The sequence below is a fragment of the Bactrocera oleae genome, chromosome 3, assembly GCF_042242935.1.
Source record: "Bactrocera oleae isolate idBacOlea1 chromosome 3, idBacOlea1, whole genome shotgun sequence".
Taxonomy (NCBI): domain Eukaryota; kingdom Metazoa; phylum Arthropoda; class Insecta; order Diptera; family Tephritidae; genus Bactrocera; species Bactrocera oleae.
The window spans coordinates 54574183-54594427 of NC_091537.1; the positions used below are offsets into that span (position 1 = coordinate 54574183).

Genomic DNA, 20245 nt, shown 5'->3' on the forward strand with positions numbered 1-20245 from the left:
TCCTCAAGATGTTTTAAAATTTGTAACAGATTTAAGATTTGGTCCAAATATTACAAGTAGTATTGTGCTCAGGATCCTTTTAACTTTAACGGTAACAGTTGCAAGTTGTGAAAGAAGCTTTTCTAAATTGAAAATAATAAAAAATTATCTGCGATCCACCATGACACAATAGATTATCTGGATTGGCTATGATTTCAATAGAACACAAGGTTTGCGACAGAATAAATTGATCAGATTTTATTAAAGAATTTGCAGAACAAAAAGTGCGAAGAAAATTACTATAATTACGAGGTAGGATTAAATATTCTCTGAAAAAATGTTTAATTTTTGGTTTCATTATTTTAAAAAATAACTGATTTGTTTTGTAGTAACAGTATTAAATTTAAAAACAAATCTTTTGTTGTGTTGTGTTTTGTTTTTTATACGTACCGTATGAACCTTAACTTAAATTTTATGAACCGATTGACCATAATAAACAATTAAACAGTTTGGTCCCAACCTTTTTAACTTCTGAAACGATTTTGATGAAAAATGTTTATTGTTCCTTTAGTTAAAGGGCAACATTAGTAATACATAGGCTTTTCTGCAATTTCCAATTGAATGGGAGAAACCTTAGGTGAGAGAGAGAAAAACTACCGACATTCTAAACATATTGTAATATAAACATGCCAAAATAAGAAAAACGAATATACAATTTACTACTCAAGAAGAATAAAAAAAGCGTAATTTCACTAAAAACAGGGATAAAGGGACGCTTATTCCAGTGTGAGAGCGCTTCAAAATTAGCGTCTTTTATAACATTTTGCATTGTAGCCAGATCAGTCAAAATAAAAATTGTTGGGCATTTAAACTAAAACACCCAACATTTATTAAGATTAAAATTATTATATATATATCCGATTAACACATGGAGGAACTATTTAAATCCTTTTTTGTGATTTTGTGATATTTTAAAACAACTGGTTTTTGAACATTCAATAGTTGAGAGAGTTGAGCATTCCTTCATCTCTGCTACAAATTTGGCTTTTAGAGAGGTGAGTTCTTCTTTTTATAAATATGTTGTAAAATTAATTATATTTATATTGTAAAATTAATTTGTTTTACTTTATACATTGAAAAACACGACACAAAACCGATCAATAAGGTACGCATTGTGGTGTGTGTTTTGTTTTTATAACCAAAACTTTTATTGTTACAGAAAATTTGCAGCATTGCGGAAAAATTGCATTCCTTGAATAAAACCAATTCAGGTGAGTAAATTATTAATTAATAACTTTAAAAAGGGAACAAATATAGTTAGTTAACTAATATTTAATATAAGAAATTATGTTTTAGATTGATAAAAATGCAATTTAAACATAATTATGTTGGAGGTTCAAGACGATACATGGATTTTGATTGGTATTGGTATACCATCGTTTGTTGGAGAGATTTTGCCTCATTTTCACTCATAATTTGTAAACGTTACAAAGAACGATTTGTGGAGCATCGACAGATTCTATTGCAAGATTTTGTATATTGGGCTTGTCGTCATCCGGTACTGTGACAGTGCGAAGTGTGGCATCATTTTTTGACCTGCTACTGTGACAAGATGTTGAAATCAAGCATAAGGAAAGCCAAACGTGACACATATGTAGGAGTCTCTTATTGTTGGGCCATATCTCTTAGCATTATCTAATGACACGGCGAAACGTTATGAAACACAATGTAAAAAATAACTGCAACGTATTGGTGATGGCAGGTCGGACCTGGCAAAGGCCTTAAATAGAGACGAGCGTCGTGCACCCTTAAAAACAACACCGTTATCGGAAAGTGTTGGGCGTAAAGTTCGCCTCGGATCGGAAAGTTAAACCATAAATTGGAATCGACACCATTCACAGACCGTTTTTAGTTCTACAGTCAATACGAAACGAGAGTTAGTCTCATTTTAGTTACATATGCCTAAGGAATGAAAGAACCTTGTGCCTAGCTTGAAGATACCCAAAAGCCAATATTTCAGTATCTCCTAACTGGTATTAGAGTAATTAATCTAATTGCTGCCTCGCTTGTCAATCTCGTTCATAAATAGTTTCATTTTCTATGTATTTTTTATTTCAGAGGCGTCCTGAACAGTTTTCCTGACATTATTTCAACACGAATGCGATTGGTTAACATCTATGCAAAAGATGAGTAATGACCAGATGACCGATGTGAATCATCGCACCAATGTTAGTTCCTATGCTGTAATAGCTGATATGTAGGATTTTAAACAAAATCATGTTACACAAATGAAACAGGCGCTTAAATCTTTTATAGTCGAGTTTTTGGCAAGAAACCTGCGAAGAAATAATGTATAACATGGTGTATAATCGTGATGAAGGGGCCGAATCATATTGTTTAAATAGATACACAATTTATGGAGGATCACACACCACTGATTTATAATTAAAGCCGCTTTATTTTTAAGAAAAGCTCCGTATCTCGATATATTTTATACAAGCAATAAGTTTTGATTTATTCCGTCATATAAGAACAGTGTTTTATAATAATTCTTCCGGATAGAGTGGTGTGTACATGCAGAGGGAGACTAAAATCATTTAACCAGATATTTTGTATGCATGTAGCTTTATAATTGTAGTATATATAAATATATTGTTAAATGTACTTCTTTAAGTATACAATTTAAGTGTTAATACTTATATTTAACCTATATACATATGTGTAACATAGTATATATCAATATATACACATTTAAGATATTCATTAATTTGAATAATCAGTTAGTAATAAGATAGTAAGTAAATACGTTTTTCAATAAAATAAAGACAAATAATATAAAAAAAATATTGAATTTTATTTAACAAAATTGGAATTGGTTATGTCAACAAGAAGGTAACCGATAAGCTAAAATACGAATTTGTTAAAAGAAACAAATAGGTAATAAATTATGTAACAAATCGAGGCAACAGTTATGCTTGTTAAAGCCAACAAATAGATAACAAATACGCTAACAAGTTTATATGTTAAAGGTAACAAACTGCTAATCAAAACGATATCACTAACCGAAATTATGGGAACAAATACTTCTGTTATGGATAACACATAGGTAACCTATTCTCTAACAAAAGAATTTATTACCTTCAACAGACTGTAAACAGATTTGATTACCAATGTATGTCATTCTGTTACCCAAAAAATAACAAACGCATATAAAAGGTAACTTAGAACGAAACTACATGACTTAATAACGATTGGGTAGAGCGAAAGAACTATTGAACATCAAATGGCGATGTGATACTTTTTTCCCACTCTCTGTGAACAATAACAAGTCGCTAACACGTTTGCTAGTAGATATCCGCTTGTAGGGATGCAATTGAAGACGACTTCATTATATTTAAACGCGATCCAGGATCGCCATATCATAAAATATTTTGAAATGCGGATCGCGGATCGTTGATTGCGCGTTAAACATTAAAGATTGATCGCGACATCAACGACATTTTGTATGTAAATTCACGATACGACGGAACAAATTATTAAAAATAATAAAAAGGCATGCTAATTTTCTCAAAATTTTTTTTTAAATTTATATTTACACATATAAAATTTTTTTAGTATTTTCTAAGATCCGGGGAATTCTTTACAATGGTTGCAACATTTTTTTTTATCGAGCGCTGTCTTTGAATGTTTTTCTTCAAAACCTTAAAAACTTTTCTTCAGCTTTCTTTCGACATTTCATCGAAAACCCGGACAAAATTAAACAAATACTTAGCAAAAATATTTTTAACACACTGGTTTTAAAAACTGGATTTATTTCGAATAAATACTGACGAGATATTTATTGAACGTGTAGCATTCACTCGTGATCCATCAATCATCAATTATGATCACGATCCAAATATCACATTAAATATTGAACGTGTGATAGCGCCAATCAGTCGGCTTCGGTAATAATATTGTGACGAACACGGATGATAGAACAAAATCGAATCGACGATAATCTCCCAGAAGCAACTAGTTAGCGAATTCGTAGTTGCCAGAATGTTCTAGAAGCAATGTTTTGTTACAGATTTACTATATAAGGGCTGCCAGACTGTGCAGCAAAGACAGTTCTAGTTAAAATGTTGTCGTGATAAGAACAATTGAGACATACGCAAGAAGTGGTAAGCTCAAATAACGAGCAATAAGTGTTAAGTTGTTGGAATAAGAAATAAAGATAAGTGTGTAGCCATTAAATTGGGACTTTTATTTATCAATCCAGTGATCGAACTCAAGAGTGAGTTACAGGTAGACGATTTATCGAGAAATCCGTTCCAATTGGTGTGAGAAGTGGGATTGTCAAATAAATTCCCAAGGAGATAATTATTTGAAAATGGCCAAGTTTAACGATCTGAAGATTCCACAACTGAAAAAGGAGCTGGAGTAACGGGGTTTGGCGACAAATGGATTAAAAATTGAATTACAATCACGGTTGAGAGAGGCCATGGAGGCGGAAAACATTAATGTGGAGGAATATGTCTTTCACATGGAATTAAAAGAAGAGACAACAAAGATATAAGAAAAGGAAGAGGCTCAATGCTCGTCAAAGATTGTGGACATAAACATGGATTTTGTCGCAATATCGCAAATGTCAACGCAAATATCGACACTATTTAAAGAACAGGATACACGTATGTCTCAAATGGAAACGCGATTGTCAACGCATTTGTAGGAGAAAGCGTGTGTACCAGTACAAGGGTCCTCACAGTCGAAATAGGTGGAATTGCGTATGTCAGGGCAGGTGTTCGCGCAGTTGGAAGAGGAGGAAGCGTGTGAACCAGTAAAAGGTTCATCACAGTTAAAAGAGCAAGAAGCTTGGATACCAGCACAAGTGTCCTTACAGTTGGAAGAGCAGGAAGCTTGTATACCATCACAGGTGGAAGATCAGCATAAAATTGAACCTGAAACGGATGACTCTTTGCAAGAAGATCCAGAATTGGAAGGTGCATTACATGAAGTGGAGTTGAACCAATGTACAACGATTAGAGAAATAACTACAGGGAGGCCAGTCACAAAATCATATTGGGCAGAACGGAGCAGTTTAAAGTTAGTGTATGGCTGCTTGCATCGAGTATGGAAAAGCGAAAATGGGCAAACCTTCCGAGTACTTTTGGTTGTTCCAAGGGTTGGAATTCATGATGTTCTTAACGTGCAGTACAAATGTCCAAGAGGAGGGCACTTGAGAGACATGAAATCCTTGGAGGATTTGAAGCAAAGGTTTTATTGGACTGGTTGTCAATCAGCTATAGAAAGGATTGCGAAATATGCCGAGAACATTGTAGCTAAAGGATCAAGGTCCAGGAGTCTTGGGCAGATGAAACAGCACAATTCGCGTGCGCCAGTTGAGAAAATAGGCGTGTATGAAGATGGTCCATTCCCCACCAATAAATTAGGAAATAGTCATGTTTTGGTAGTTAAGGACCATTTCAACGAATGGCCAAAAGTATACAGAATTCCTAACCAAGAGACTGAACCAGTGGCGGAGGCATTCATCAACGAGATTCGGTGTTCCAATGGAGTTACGTTCTGATCAAGAATGGAATCTCAAGTCATCTTTAAGTCAAGGGATGTACCAGAAACTGAGTATCCGGAAAACGGATGGAATCAATCAAGAAGAGAAGGACGGCTAACGATGTCTGCACCAGCCTAGAAGACGAGATGGGTGACATAAAAGCTTTGTGTTTGGTATCGCGAATATGTCTAATCGGGACGATCAGACTTAGGTGGAGGGCAGTATGACGAACACGGATGATAGAACAAAATCGAATCAACGATACACTGCCAGAAGCAACTAGTTAGCGAATTCGTAGTTGCCAGAATGTTCTAGTACTAAAGTAGTTAGCGAATTCGTAGTGGCCAGAATGTTCTAGAAGCAATGTTTTGTTACAGATTTACTATATAAGGGCTGCCGGATTGTGCAGCAAACACAGTTCTGGTAAGAGTGTTGTCGTGATAAGAGCAATTGAGACATAAGCAAGAAGTGGTAGCTCGAATAACGAGCAATAAGTGTTAAGTTGGTGGAATTAGAAATAAATATAAGTGTATTGCCATTAAATTGGGACTTTTATTTAACAATCCAGTGATCGAACTCAAGAGTGAGTTACAGGTAGACGATTTATCGAGAAATCCGTTACAATATGTATATCTATGACTATATATTGTGACGAACATGAATGATATAACAAAATCGAATCAACGATAAATTGCCAGAAGCAACTAGACAGTAAATTCCTAGTTGCCAGAATGCTCTTGAGGCAAAGTTTTGTTAAAGATCTACTATATAAGGGCTGTCGGATTATGCAGCAAACACAGTTCTAGAAGTTGTAAGATCGAATAAATTTATTGGAATAAGAAAAAAAGACAAATGTATAGCATTAAATTGGGACTTGAATTTAACAATCCAATTATCGAACTCAAGAGTGAGTTACAAGGTAAACGATTTATCGGGAAATCCCAAAGAGGGAATTGTTTTAAAATGGCAGAGTTTGACGATTTGAAGATTCCACAACTGAAAAAGGAGTAGGAAAAACGTGGTTCGGTGACAAATGGAGTAAAGTCGGAATGACAATCACGTTTGCGGGAGGCCATGGAAGCGGAAAACATTAATGTTGACGGGTATGTGTTTCAGTTGGAGTTGGGGGAAGAGACTACGAAGATAGAAGCAAAAGAAGAGGCTCAATGCTCGTCAAAGGTTGTGGACATGAACATGGTTTTGCTACAATATCGCAGATGTCAACGCAAATGTCGACAAAATTTTAAGAGTTCGCAGCACAAGATGCACGTATATCAGCACATGTACATAGTGCTTCCCGAATATATGACACCTCGATTACGTATCTATTATAACGCGATAGTAAATTGCCGTTTAGCAAGATTATGCCAAAATTTTCGTTACGAGTAGACACCGACTTTCGTATCCCTGCAAGACGGAGGTGTTGTAATGGTGTAGTGATAAGTTCTGAACTCTAAGCTCCGAAATTTCTCGGATAATATTTTATATTACGGATATTACTCAATCGCAAGTTTTAAAAATATATTGAAAAGTACTTGATACCTATCAATGTCGATAATTTAGTTTCGATCCTTTTCCCAGTACCTATAAATCTGATACGATACTGGTATCGAGTAAAGTGTCGATACTTTTGAAATTTTGTGGAACACTAAGAAGAAGAAATACCTAAAGAGGAAATAAGGAACTAACAAGACTAGAACTTAGAAAGGATATAAAAAAATCATCCGAATTTTCTGCCGATTTCACATTTTTGAACTGGCAACTTTCAGTCTATTTTATGTTTGATGGGGATTTCCCTCAAACTTTCGGAGGAATAACCTTTAGCTAGATTCGCACAACAAGACATTTTAGAAAAATTCCTTAAACATAATATATAAGCAAACAATTAAACTAATTTTTCATTACTTATTTAACAGACACCTAGTGAAAATGTTCTGCCCTAGAGACAAATTTTCGTCATATTCGAGAACAATGTAGCCGTTAATAACTGATACAGAATTAAAAGGTTTAATACATTTAAGTGATATGTATGCTAAGCCTACAAGTTGGTTCTATTCTTAAATTTAAAAGTGACGTGCTTTTATGCGGAAAATTAATCATATAAATATTGAAGCGCGCCTATCTATTTTATAAATTAAATTGTAATACGTAAAAAAAACGTAATATTGAAAACACCTAATTTGATATTGACCGCAAGATATGTTAAAAATGTTTTAAGTGGTATGTAAATTTATTTCATATAATTTTTTTACCGTACAGAAAGGCTGACGGTAGATCACGCTTGTCGAGATACTAATATAAAAAACGAAGACTTGAAAAAGACGCAGAGCGACAAAGGCAAGCAGGGGCATTAGAGTCCATTTTGAAGAAAGGTGATTTAAACAGACCATCATAGCCCATACCAGAAACCGGAGCTATAGCTGAGATTCCGCTTAAACCTCAAGAAGAACATACGCCCGACTCTAATATAATCTGTGAACGTGGTGCTTCTACTTCTGGGTCAAGCGCTATTACAGGTGAAAGTGCTATTACATGGGAAGAGGCTATGACAGGTGAAACTGCTTTTGTAGGTGAAGTGTTTCTACAGAATTAACATCTATTGTAGATGTCGACCCAGCTACGTGGCCCAATAGATTAACATACACAGAAATAATATATTTGGTAAATAGGTTCTCCAGACCCACTGTATGAATTTCAATTTCCACAAGATATCAATGGTCGGAGATTTACTTCGAGATACTATAAGAGAAAGCTTAATAACGGTGAAGAAATTTTAAGAGATTGGCTTGCATATTCTGTGGCAAAAAATTGTATTTTATATTGTATTGCTTTTGTTGTAAAATCTTCAATACAACTATAACTTCCGGTCTATCTGAAGATGGCTACAAAAATTGGAGTCATGTAGGTGATATGCTTAAATCTCCTGAGACATCACGAGACCATGTAAAAGCAGTAAAATCTTGGTTAGAACTTTCACGTAGGCTCAAATCGTGTCGTACGCCGTGTCCCAGAGGATAATTAAATCAGAAATAGAACACTGGAATAGAATATTGTTACGAATTGCCTCAATCAATCAAATGTTGGCTAAAAATAGCTTGGCTTTGGGTATTTCTGATAATCTGTATCAACATAACAATGGTAATTTTTTAATACTAGTAGAGTTGTTATCCGAATTTGATCCCTTTATGCAGGAACATGTACGCAGAGTTTTGAAAAAATTCTATTATTTTAGATCGTACTCCAGACGCTAGTAAAACTGAGCAGATGACCATGATAATTAGGTACCTTTTATATTATTCAATCACAAGACCATTCAAGAACATTCAGAAATTGTAATAAATGAAAGTTTTTTAGGATTTATACCAATCGAGAAATCAACAGGTCTGGCCCTAACAGAAATTATCGTAGAACAATTATCAGCACTTGGATAAGAGGGCAAGGGTACGATAATGGATCTAATATGAAAGGTACTGAAAGTGGAGTTAAAGCCAGGATTAAAAGAACCAATCCACGGGCATTGGATGTTCTTTGCAGTAGTCATTCTTTAAAATTAGTGGTAAACGACATGGCAAAGTCCTCACTGGAAACTACAATTGTTTTTAATACTGTGCAAAAAATAATTGTTATTTTTCACTTTAAGATAAAGGTGGTCAATTCTTTGGAAGAATGCAAAAGGTATTACTCTAATACTATATTCGCACCGACACAAAATTCGTGTTTTCATCCATACAAAATCTGTCAAACGAAAACACAGTTTTCGCTGAAAACCCTTTTTGTCACCCAGTTGACAATTTGTTAACATTCCATAACTGGCCTAAACGTACCCTACAAGAAACTGCTAATGGGTTCGCCAATACACTCACATATGATATATCAGTACTGTTAATTTACATTTGCATTTTTAAATTCAGAACTATTCACTGATTGGAGGAAGACGTAAGCAGAGCTATTGAGAAAAGGAGATGGCATCAAGTGAAAATTAATTTTTGTATTTTTATATTGTATTATATTTTTTCTTGCATTCCTTTTTATATATAAGTATATTTTTATAACTAATTTTGATTAAAAGTTTGAAAGTTATTAAAGAAATACAAATTTTTTAATCTGCTGCGCAAAAGAATTTTTCACTTCTGATAGCATTTCAGTCATTACTGACAATTTTCAGCTATGACGGATTTATGGTCAGCAATGACTCAGAAAAAGACATGAGAGATAGCAGTATAGATATATAGTGAATCAATTCCGAATACCCATGTGTTAAAGAGAGATGCAAACTCACACACATACCTTTGTTTACATCGGTTTTTGCACAAGGCTCTTAAGAAAATGATAGAAACTTTGTTCTGCGCGCTGACAAAACTTTTTCAGCTATGACTGTCATATTACCCATCAGATGACCGTCACTGTTCTTGTAGGGTACATAACAAATGTAAACAAATAGATGTGTGAACTGTCAATGAAAACTCATCGAAAACACACAATGCCGGTCAGAACGACTTTGGTTCCACAATCCACAAATTATGTTTTCACGAGGATTTCAATTTGGTGCGAACATAGTATTAGTAAATTAATGCAAAGTAAAGATTCTAACTTAGTTTCCGTCATTAAATTACTTAAAAATACAAAAGATTGCTTTGAAAACTCACGTTCAGATAAGTATTTTACTCAAGTTCTTGAAGACGCCAAAGCCTTAGCTTCTGAAATTGACTGCGAGGTGTTTGAAAATGTGGCTAGACCTGGTGCACGATCCAAGAAAAAGCATTTAACTTATGAGTGTGTTGAACCAACCATTAATCACCGTCAAAAATATAAAATTGAAGTATTTTTTCACATTATAGATACAGCCATAAACTCTTTATAATTAAGATTTTCCCATATTTCTGAGCACAGTAAACATTTTGCTTTTTTGTATAACATACTTGTACATACATATATGCCTTAAGAGAACTCCCAAATGATGAATTGTTAGAACATTGTAAGAATCTCGAGGCTATTTTAAGTCATTAGAACTGAAGCGATATAAATGTATTAGAACTTTGTGAGGAGTTGTCAGTCCTTTGTATGTTTTTAAATAGTAATTTATCTCCTCAAGATGTTTTAAAATTTGTAACAGATTTAAGTTTTGGTCCAAATATTACAAGTAGTATTGTGCTCAGGATCCTTTTAACTTTAACGGTAACAGTTGCAAGTTGTGAAAGAAGCTTTTCTAAATTGAAAATAATAAAAAATTATCTGCGATCCACCATGACACAATAGATTATCTGGATTGGCTATGATTTCAATAGAACACAAGGTTTGCGACAGAATAAATTGATCAGATTTTATTAAAGAATTTGCAGAACAAAAAGTGCGAAGAAAATTACTATAATTACGAGGTAGGATTAAATATTCTCTGAAAAAATGTTTAATTTTTGGTTTCATTATTTTAAAAAATAACTGATTTGTTTTGTAGTAACAGTATTAAATTTAAAAACAAATCTTTTGTTGTGTTGTGTTTTGTTTTTTATACGTACCGTATGAACCTTAACTTAAATTTTATGAACCGATTGACCATAATAAACAATTAAACAGTTTGGTCCTAATCTTTTTAACTTCTGAAACGATTTTGATGAAAAATGTTTATTGTTCCTTTAGTTAAAGGGCAACATTAGTAATACACAGGCTTTTCTGCAATTTCCAATTGAATGGGAGAAACCTTAGGTGAGAGAGAGAAAAACTACCGACATTCTAAACATATTGTAATATAATCATGCCAAAATAAGAAAAACGAATGTACAATTTACTACTCAAGAAGAATAAAAAAAGCGTAATTTCACTAAAAACAGGGATAAAGGGACGCTTATTCCAGTGTGAGAGCGCTTCAAAATTAGCGTCTTTTATAACATTTTGCATTGTAGCCAGATCAGTCAAAATAAAAATTGTTGGGCATTTAAACTAAAACACCCAACATTTATTAAGATTAAAATTATTATATATATATCCGATTAACACATGGAGGAACTATTTAAATCCTTTTTTGTGATTTTGTGACATTTTAAAACAACTGGTTTTTGAACATTCAATAGTTGAGAGAGTTGAGCATTCCTTCATCTCTGCTACAAATTTGGCTTTTAGAGAGGTGAGTTCTTCTTTTTATAAATATGTTGTAAAATTAATTATATTTATATTGTAAAATTAATTTGTTTTACTTTATACATTGAAAAACGCGACACAAAACCGATCAATAAGGTACGCATTGTGGTATGTGTTTTGTTTTTATAACCAAAACTTTTATTGTTACAGAAAATTTGCAGCATTGCGGAAAAATTGCATTCCTAGAATAAAACCAATTCAGGTGAGTAAATTATTAATTAATTAAAAAGTGAACAAATCTAGTTAGTTAACTAATATTTAATATAAGAAATTATGTTTTAGATTGATAAAAATGCAATTTAAACATAATTATGTTGGAGGTTCAAGACGATACATGGATTTTGATTGGTATTGGTATACCATCGTTTGTTGGAGAGATTTTGCCTCATTTTCACTCATAATTTGTAAACGTTACAAAGAACGATTGGTGGAGCATCGACAGATTCTATTGCAAGATTTTGTATATTGGGCTTGTCGTCATCCGGTACTGTGACAATGCGAAGTGTGGCATCATTTTTTGACCTGCTACTGTGACAAGATGTTGAAATCAAGCATAAGGAAAGCCAACCGTGACACATATGTAGGAGTCTCTTATTGTTGGGCCATATCTCTTAGCATTATCCAATGACACGGCGAAACGTTATGAAACACAATGTAAAAAATAACTGCAACGTATTGTTGATGGCAGGTCGGACCTGGCAAAGGCCTTAAATAGAGACGAGCGTCGTGCACCCTTAAAAACAACATCGTTATCGGAAAGTGTTGGGCGTAAAGTTCGCCTCGGATCGGAAAGTTAAACCATAAATTAGACTCGATACTATTTACAGACCGTTTTTAGTTCTACAGTCAATACGACACGAGAGTTAGTCTATTTTTAGTTACATATGCCTCAGGAATGAAGGAACCTTGTGCCTAGCTTGAAGATACCCAAAAGCCAATATTTCAGTATCTCCTAACTGGTATTAGAGTAATTAATCTAATTGCTGCCCCGCTTGTCAATCTCGATCATAAATAGTTTCATTTTCTATGTATTTTTTTATTTCAGAGGCGTCCTGAACAGTTTTCCTGACATTATTTCAACACGAATGCGATTGGTTAACATCTATGCAAAAGATGAGCAATGACCAGATGACCGATGTGAATCGTCGCACCAATGTTAGTTCCTATGCTGTAATAGCTGATATGTAGGATTTTAAACAAAATCATGTTACACAAATGAAACAGGCGCTTAAATCTTTTATAGGCGAGTTTTTGGCAAGAAACCTGCGAAGAAATAATGTATAACATGGTGTATAATCGTGATGAAGGGGCCGAATCATATTGTTTAAATAGATACACAATTTATGGAGGATCACACACTACTGATTTATAATTAAAGCCGCTTTATTTTTAAGAAAAGCTCCGTATCTCGATATATTTTATACAAGTAATAAGTTTTGATTTATTCCGTCATATAAGAACAGTGTTTTATAATAATTCGTTATAATTTCGTTAAAATAAAAGGTAGACAATAATTATGTCGATTGGTGGAGCGTTGTGAATCAAATTAGCTGTCGAATTGTGCAAGCGAATGCAGGAAGCGCGCTGTATTGAATGTAGTGTTGACGCGGCACTGTGTACAAACGAAAGTCGATCCTCTGATATGGAACCATCCGTTTTGTTGCTTGGCGGTATGACGTGTCGTCGTGTGGTGACTGAGTGTGGTGGTGTTCTCAGGTGTGATGTGTAGTAGGGTGCGCCAGTTTCTTCCGGATAGAGTGGTGTGTACATGTAGAGGGAGGCTAAACTCATTTAACCAGATACTTTGTATGCATGTAGCTTTATAATTGTAGTATATATAATATATTGTTATATGTACTTCTTTAAGTATACAATTTAAGTGTTAATACTTATATTTAACCTATATACATATGTGTAACATAATATATATCAATGTGTACACATTTAAGATATTCATTAATTTGAATAATTAGTTAGTAATAAGATAGTAAGTAAATACGTTTTTCAATAAAATAAAGAAAAATTATATAAAAAAATATTGAATTTTATTTAACAAAATTGGAATTGGTTATGTCAACAAGAAGGTAACCGATAAGCTAAAATACGAATTTGTTAAAAGAAACAAATAGGTAATAAATTATGTAACAAATCGAGGCAACAGTTATGCTTGTTAAAGCTAACAAATAGATAACAAATACGCTAACAAGTTTATATGTTAAAGGTAACAAACTGCTAATCAAAACGATATCACTAACCGAAATTATGGGAACAAATACTTCTGTTATGGATAACACATAGGTAACCTATTCTCTAACAAAAGAATTTATTACCTTCAACAGACTGTAAACAGATTTGATTACCAATGTATGTCATTCTGTTACCCAAAAAATAACAAACGCATATAAAAGGTAACTTAGAACGAAACTACATGACTTAATAACGATTGGGTAGAGCGAAAGAACTATTGAACATCAAATGGCGATGTGATACTTTTTTCCCACTCTCTGTGAACAATAACAAGTCGCTAACACGTTTGCTAGTAGATATCCGCTTGTAGGGATGCAATTGAAGACGACTTCATTATATTTAAACGCGATCCAGGATCGCCATATCATAAAATATTTTGAAATGCGGATCGCGGATCGTGGATCGCGCGTTAAACATTAAATATTGATCGCGACATCAACGACATTTTGTATGTAAATTCATGATATGACGGAACAAATTATTAAAAATAATAAAAAGGCATGCTAATTTTCTCAAAATTTTTTATTTATTTATGTTTACACATATAAAATTTTTTTAGTATTTTCTAAGATCCGGGGAATTCGTTACAATAGTTGCAACATTTTTTTTATCGAGCGCTCTCTTTGAATGTTTTTCATCAAAAACCCGGACAAAATTAAACAAATACTAAGCAAAAATATTTTTAACACACTGGTTTTAAAAACTGGATTTATTTCGAATAAATACTGACGTGATATTTATTGAAAGTGTAGCATTCACTCGTGATCCATCAATCATCAATTGTGATCACGATCCAAATATCACATTAAATATTGAACGTGTGATAAGCGCCAATCAGTCGGCTTTGGTAATAATATGTATATCTATGACTATATATTGTGACGAACATGAATGATATAATAAAATCGAATCAACGATAAATTGCCAGAAGCAACTAGACAGTTAATTCCTAGTTGCCAGAATGCTCTTGAGGCAAAGTTTTGTTAAAGAAAGAAAAAAAGATAAATGTATAGCATTAAATTGGGACTTGAATTTAACAATCCAATTATCGAACTCAAGAGTGAGTTACAAGGTAAACGATTTATCGAGAAATCCGAAAGAGGGAATTATTTTAAAATGGCAGAGTTTGACGATTTGAAGATTCCACAACTGAAAAAGGAGTAGAAAAAACGTGGTTCGGTGACAAATGGAGTAAAGTCGGAATTGCAATCACGTTTGCGGGAGGCCATGGAAGCGGAAAACATTGATGTTGACGAGTATGTGTTTCAGTTGGAGTTGGAGGAAGAGACTACGAAGATAGAAGCAAAAGAAGGGGCTCAATGCTCGTCAAAGGTTGTGGACATGAACATGGTTTTTGCTGCAATATCGCGAATGTCAACGCAAATGTCGACAAAATTTTAAGAGTTCGCAGCACAAAATGCACGTATATCAGCACAGGTATCCTCACAGTTGGAGAAGAGGAAGCGTGTGAATAAAGTAAAAGGAGCCTCACAGTCAGAAGCATGCTCTATCAGAAGCAACATGCAAAAGATGGAACGGTTTAGCGAATAACTTGTGACGGGAGAAATGAAGAACGTGGACGGTGACCAAAAAAGTTTGAAGACACCGAACTGTAAGCAACATTGGATGAAGATGATACTTTGAGTCAAAAACAAACACTTGAGAAATTTTGCTTCAAAGACACGAAAGAAAATTAGTTTTGCATCGAATTATCACTGGCGATTAAAAATAGATTTATTTTCAGAATCCTAAACAGTGAAAATTCTCGACTGCAAAAACAGATCGATTCGGTAAGAAGGCAATGCTCTGTATTTGGTGGGATGAGAAGGGTGTGGAATATCATGAGATTCTAAAACCGGGGAAACTGTTATTACTAATCGCTACAGAAGACACGGCAAAGTAATTTTGTTACATGAAAATGCACCTGCATACAAAGCAAAATCGTTTCAGGATACAATCAAAGAACTTGGCTGGGAGCTGCTATCCCATCCGCCATATTCACCAGACTTGGCCCCTTCCGATTACTAGGAGTTTTTTTTTATCAATGGGACACGCATTGGCTTAGCAGCATTTCAATTCCTACGCAGAAGTCGAAAATTAAGTTTCTGATTGGTTTGCTTCAAAAGACGAACATTTCTATTGGCATGGTACCCACAAATTGCCAATGGTCAATACTTTGACTAATTTTTTTTTACTTTCCCATTCAAAACTAGTATTTATATTTAAAAAAAAAACGCTAATTTCATACCGGTTGTGCGAGTCAATCAGATATTGTAGATTTTGCACTCTCATCGATAAATGTATTTACTTGGGAATAGTAGTAGTAGTTCAAATTCAGTTGACATAATATTAAATAGTTCCGTTTTACTAAGGGATATGGTATCATCTTTAAGTACAGACGATCCTTTCAAATGCATTAATAATACATTAATCGAGGAATCATTAATGTTAAAGTAAAAGATTTAACACATTCCTATATCTCCTAAATAGAGGTATTATTTACTTGTTTCAATTTTAACAGAAGCTCTTATGTCCACTTAAAAATTTAAAAACTCTCGTTTTTCTTTCGTAACAAAATCTAAGTCTAATACAAAATAACCAACATAACTTACAATAAATAATCTTTTTTCATTTGCCTAATTTATCTTTACAAATGGGGCAACTTTTTATTAGGTTAAAAGTATTTTCTAAAACTGATGATTTTACTCAAAATCGTTAATTATCTCCAAATACTATTTTCGTCTTAATATGTTATCACAGATATTATTAATAACTATAAATCCTTGTTACAGTATGTAGAAATGGTTAATCAGGAAACTGATCTTGAGCAGTTGTCTATGCCATTTTATGAGTTTTGGAGTTTTAATACATCTAATATATTTATCCATATTGTGTTGTACTTATTTGAAGAGACATTTTTTTAATAAATAAATACAAAAAGTACATTTACAGAATTTAATGTGCTTTAATAAGCGGCGGTTTTATCCTGAAAAATTTTGGATGCTTTTGTTCCCGTAACGGATCTGCAGCAAGACCGCCGAAAAAAGGTGTCTGGGGGCGCGGAAGTTTTTTTCTACTTAAAAATATCTGAAATCAGAAATCCAAAATACGTGATAGATGGTAAGAAAAATAATTTATTTTTCAGAGTAGACTAAAAAATCGAAATTATTCTCAAACATTTTATTCCTGAAGTTTCTGTGAAAGTCATTTCTGGGAAGTTTTCCTCGTCGGATTTTTAAACAGCGTTTCGAAAAAACGGGTTTAAAGTTTTAAGAGGCGATTACACTAAATTAAAAAGTTTTTACAAATACGCTCATATATCCGAAAATATTTGCCAGATAAATTTCAAAGTTTCGGAGAATATTTTTAAATTTTATTTATTTTTAAATACGCAAGGCTCAATTTGATCACATAAGCCTAATTTATGCACACGCCCCGATAGAAGAAAAGGGCGACGATACCGAAAAGCAATTCTCGAAGAGAGAGGCAGAAAGGCGTGTAGCGAAAAGCTTGATATGCTGGCTACCGGGAGTTCGCCCCGAAAATTTGATCAGAAGTTAAAGCAGCAAACAAATGGTTTCAAACCCGGGACTTATGTAAAGGAATGGAAACCTTATACCAAACAGCCAGAGTACATTAGAAGTTTGAAGGGAACACTTATCGAAATTAAATGGCTTAAGACCTGACAAATCCACTATAGACCAGATTTTCACAAAAGATAAAATCCTGGAGAAGGCCCTTGACAAAAAGATCGACATCCATTACCTTTTTACCGAGTTCAAAGTCGCTTTTAACAGCATTGACAGGAACTGCCTATTCGACACCATGTCTAAGTTTGGTATATCTACAAAACTCATACGATTATGCAGAATGACGTTACAACACCGTACTCGTGAGACTTCTTAAACATAGTGCTGGAAAAAGTAATACATGTACGTGTCATTAATTTGAACCGCTATGTCGCTGTGTAATCTAAAAATACAATGCTCCTGACAGTAGAAGTGAAAGGGTTGGACACAGAAACATGGATGATGACAAACCGTGATGAGAAAGTCCTTGGTAGTATCACTATTCCGTCATCGTAATATAAATCAATAAATGCTTAATTATCTGTCAAATCTTTCTTCGTAATGTCAAAACGAGTGTAATTGATCTGAAGTAAAATCTCCTTAACTTCAATTCAACTGCATGAAGTTGCAAACCTTAATAGTTGATGGTCGACGTCGTTCCAAGCTACGTCTTGTGCGTGACGAGGAGGTCCCTAGAATGCTTAAGAGGTACATATTCGTTTGGGGCAGGGTGGCTGTAATATCCAAGGAGTCAACCAAAAAGATGCTTTCCAAACAGAACGTTGAATAGAGGGCGAGTTTGTGGTAGATATTCCATCGTGATAGCACGCTAGATGGATGGCATAGTGATGGGCATAGACCCAGACTTTTATTTATTCTTCGAATCTGGAGTTGGTAGGGCTCATTTGCTGTCCTCCACCGTATAGTTCAGTAAACGCCACGTCGTCACAATTTCTCCTTCGGAGGGTTGCTCCCGTGCCGTGACCCGACTTCGAATACCGGGCGCGATGAGAAGAGTAGAAATGCCATCGCAGATGGAAGAGTGGTATCGGATTGTCAAGTCACTTTAGAGCATACTTTTTTCCTGAAAAGTATGTAAAGGACAAATACCACCCAGCTGATGATACTGCTCTACATGATGAAATTGGGACAATCGAAAGTTTCTCAGTGACTAATTAATAAGTTAATTTTAACTGCACTCACCGTTGGCAAAATTATTTAAAAAAAAAAGAGTCGATTTAGGCGGGTGCTCGATGATCTAATCGCTAGCGAGTCGAAATGCTAAAAAGCGGGAAGTTGATGTGGCGCTCAGGCCCGTAGATGGTAAGCGAATGAGGTGCGCGCTGGATCGCTATTACTTCGAATGAGGTGTATCTGCTGCGGAGACCATTCTGTTTGTTTGCTGAAGGGCGCGATGCTGTGGTGTGTTGAGTTGTCCCGTGTGGTGATGTATGAGTGTGGTGTATTGTAGTGGGTTATACTAGGGTGCGCCAGTTCTTGCCGAGTAGAGTGGCGTGTATGTGTAGGGGAGGATTATCTCATTTAAACATCGTGGGCCCCCTAGGAGAATATTTTGCCTAGTATTACCCATATTGGCTGTAAATGTTGGAAGTATTTCGGCGAGCTGCTGGTAGAGTAGCCGAGGGCGCTTAATGTAAGCAAATTTTATTTATGATTTTTATTATCGCTTATTTACCAATTATTTATTATGACTTAGTAAGGATAGCGACTCCACGCCTGGCTCAGATATGGCCAGAATGGGGGCTCCTTTCAAAACATTTTAAGAGGGATCTTGCGAGAGTGAGATTTATGAGTTTTACCCACTTTTTTGAAGTGAGATTTGCAACATTTAAAGGTGTTTCCCATAAACTACCTGGGTGCTAAAACGGGTGCGTCACTGTATCACATTGTAAATAAGGTGATCCCTTAACTTTATTTTTGAAGTTTTATACATTATAAAAATGTTGTCAACTATCAGGCATCTAGTAAGAGAGGTGTCGATTTTTCGTCTTTCTTAGGACAATTTTGTTATATGTTATGTTAAGTGCGATTTTGGCAAGTAGTAGCGCGCCACATAACTCAAGATTTTTGAAGCAGGATTTTTGTATCATTATTGGCAAGAGCCATCCTGCGGGGTCGAAAAGTTACATATTTGTATTTTTAAACCTGATCATGTCAAAAGGGACTCTGACTTGGTGTTTTCTGTCAATTCGTGGAATGTTGGAACATTGGGAACTTAGTCGTAGTCGTATGACGTACCGGCCATTATTTGATCGAGTAGTTGTGGCTTTGTGGAAGTCTTCACAATATTGATCTTTTGGGGTTGTAATTGATATGAGGGGGAGTTCTTCTAACTCCCAAAATTTTTTCAATTGTGAATTGAGGTATTCGCGTGAGATTTCCTCAACTTGAGTTGTCATTGTTGTAACTGGTTCCGTAACTAGACCACTTAGGATCCAACCGAAAATAGTATTTTGTGCCAATAGTGTGCTTGAAATTTTCTCAACACTCTCGAGTATTATCTAAGGTATGAGATCGCCTAATAGAATATCTATTTGAGCGGGGTTATTGCAGTTCGGATCTGCTAGCTTTAGGTGTGAAACCTTTTGCCAATGCTTGCTATTTATATGATAGCTTGGAAGCATATTTGTTAGTTGCAGTAAGACTATAGCTTCTGATTTAATTCTCTTATCCGCTTGGGGGGAAATTTAAGTAATGGGGCAGATTTTATTAGAGTTTTGCATTACTCTTCCGCCCATTCCTGTAA

General features: G+C 34.6%; 3 long non-coding RNA genes across 5 annotated transcripts; 2 read left to right on the forward strand and 1 right to left on the reverse strand.

Moving 5' to 3' along the window:
- The first annotated feature begins 11171 nt into the window (after window positions 1–11171).
- On the forward strand, window positions 11172–13314 carry LOC118681791 (uncharacterized). 3 transcript variants are annotated; one of them, XR_011395311.1, is made up of 4 exons: window positions 11172–11648; window positions 11824–11864; window positions 12708–13088; window positions 13166–13314. It is a non-coding gene; the product is annotated as an uncharacterized lncRNA (long non-coding RNA). The 3 variants fall into 3 exon arrangements; XR_011395310.1 differs by lacking the exon at window positions 11824–11864 and having other exon boundaries at window positions 11177–11648; XR_011395312.1 differs by lacking the exons at window positions 11172–11648; window positions 11824–11864 and adding an exon at window positions 11923–12629.
- Window positions 13077–14185, reverse strand: LOC118683882 (uncharacterized). Its single transcript, XR_011395313.1, has 2 exons — window positions 13993–14185; window positions 13077–13480 (listed from the first exon to the last, which is right to left on the reverse strand). It is a non-coding gene; the product is annotated as an uncharacterized lncRNA (long non-coding RNA).
- A 1120-nt stretch (window positions 14186–15305) lies between these two features.
- On the forward strand, window positions 15306–16852 carry LOC138856210 (uncharacterized). The gene is made up of 2 exons (XR_011395314.1): window positions 15306–15521; window positions 15654–16852. It is a non-coding gene; the product is annotated as an uncharacterized lncRNA (long non-coding RNA).
- Window positions 16853–20245: the final 3393 nt, after the last annotated feature.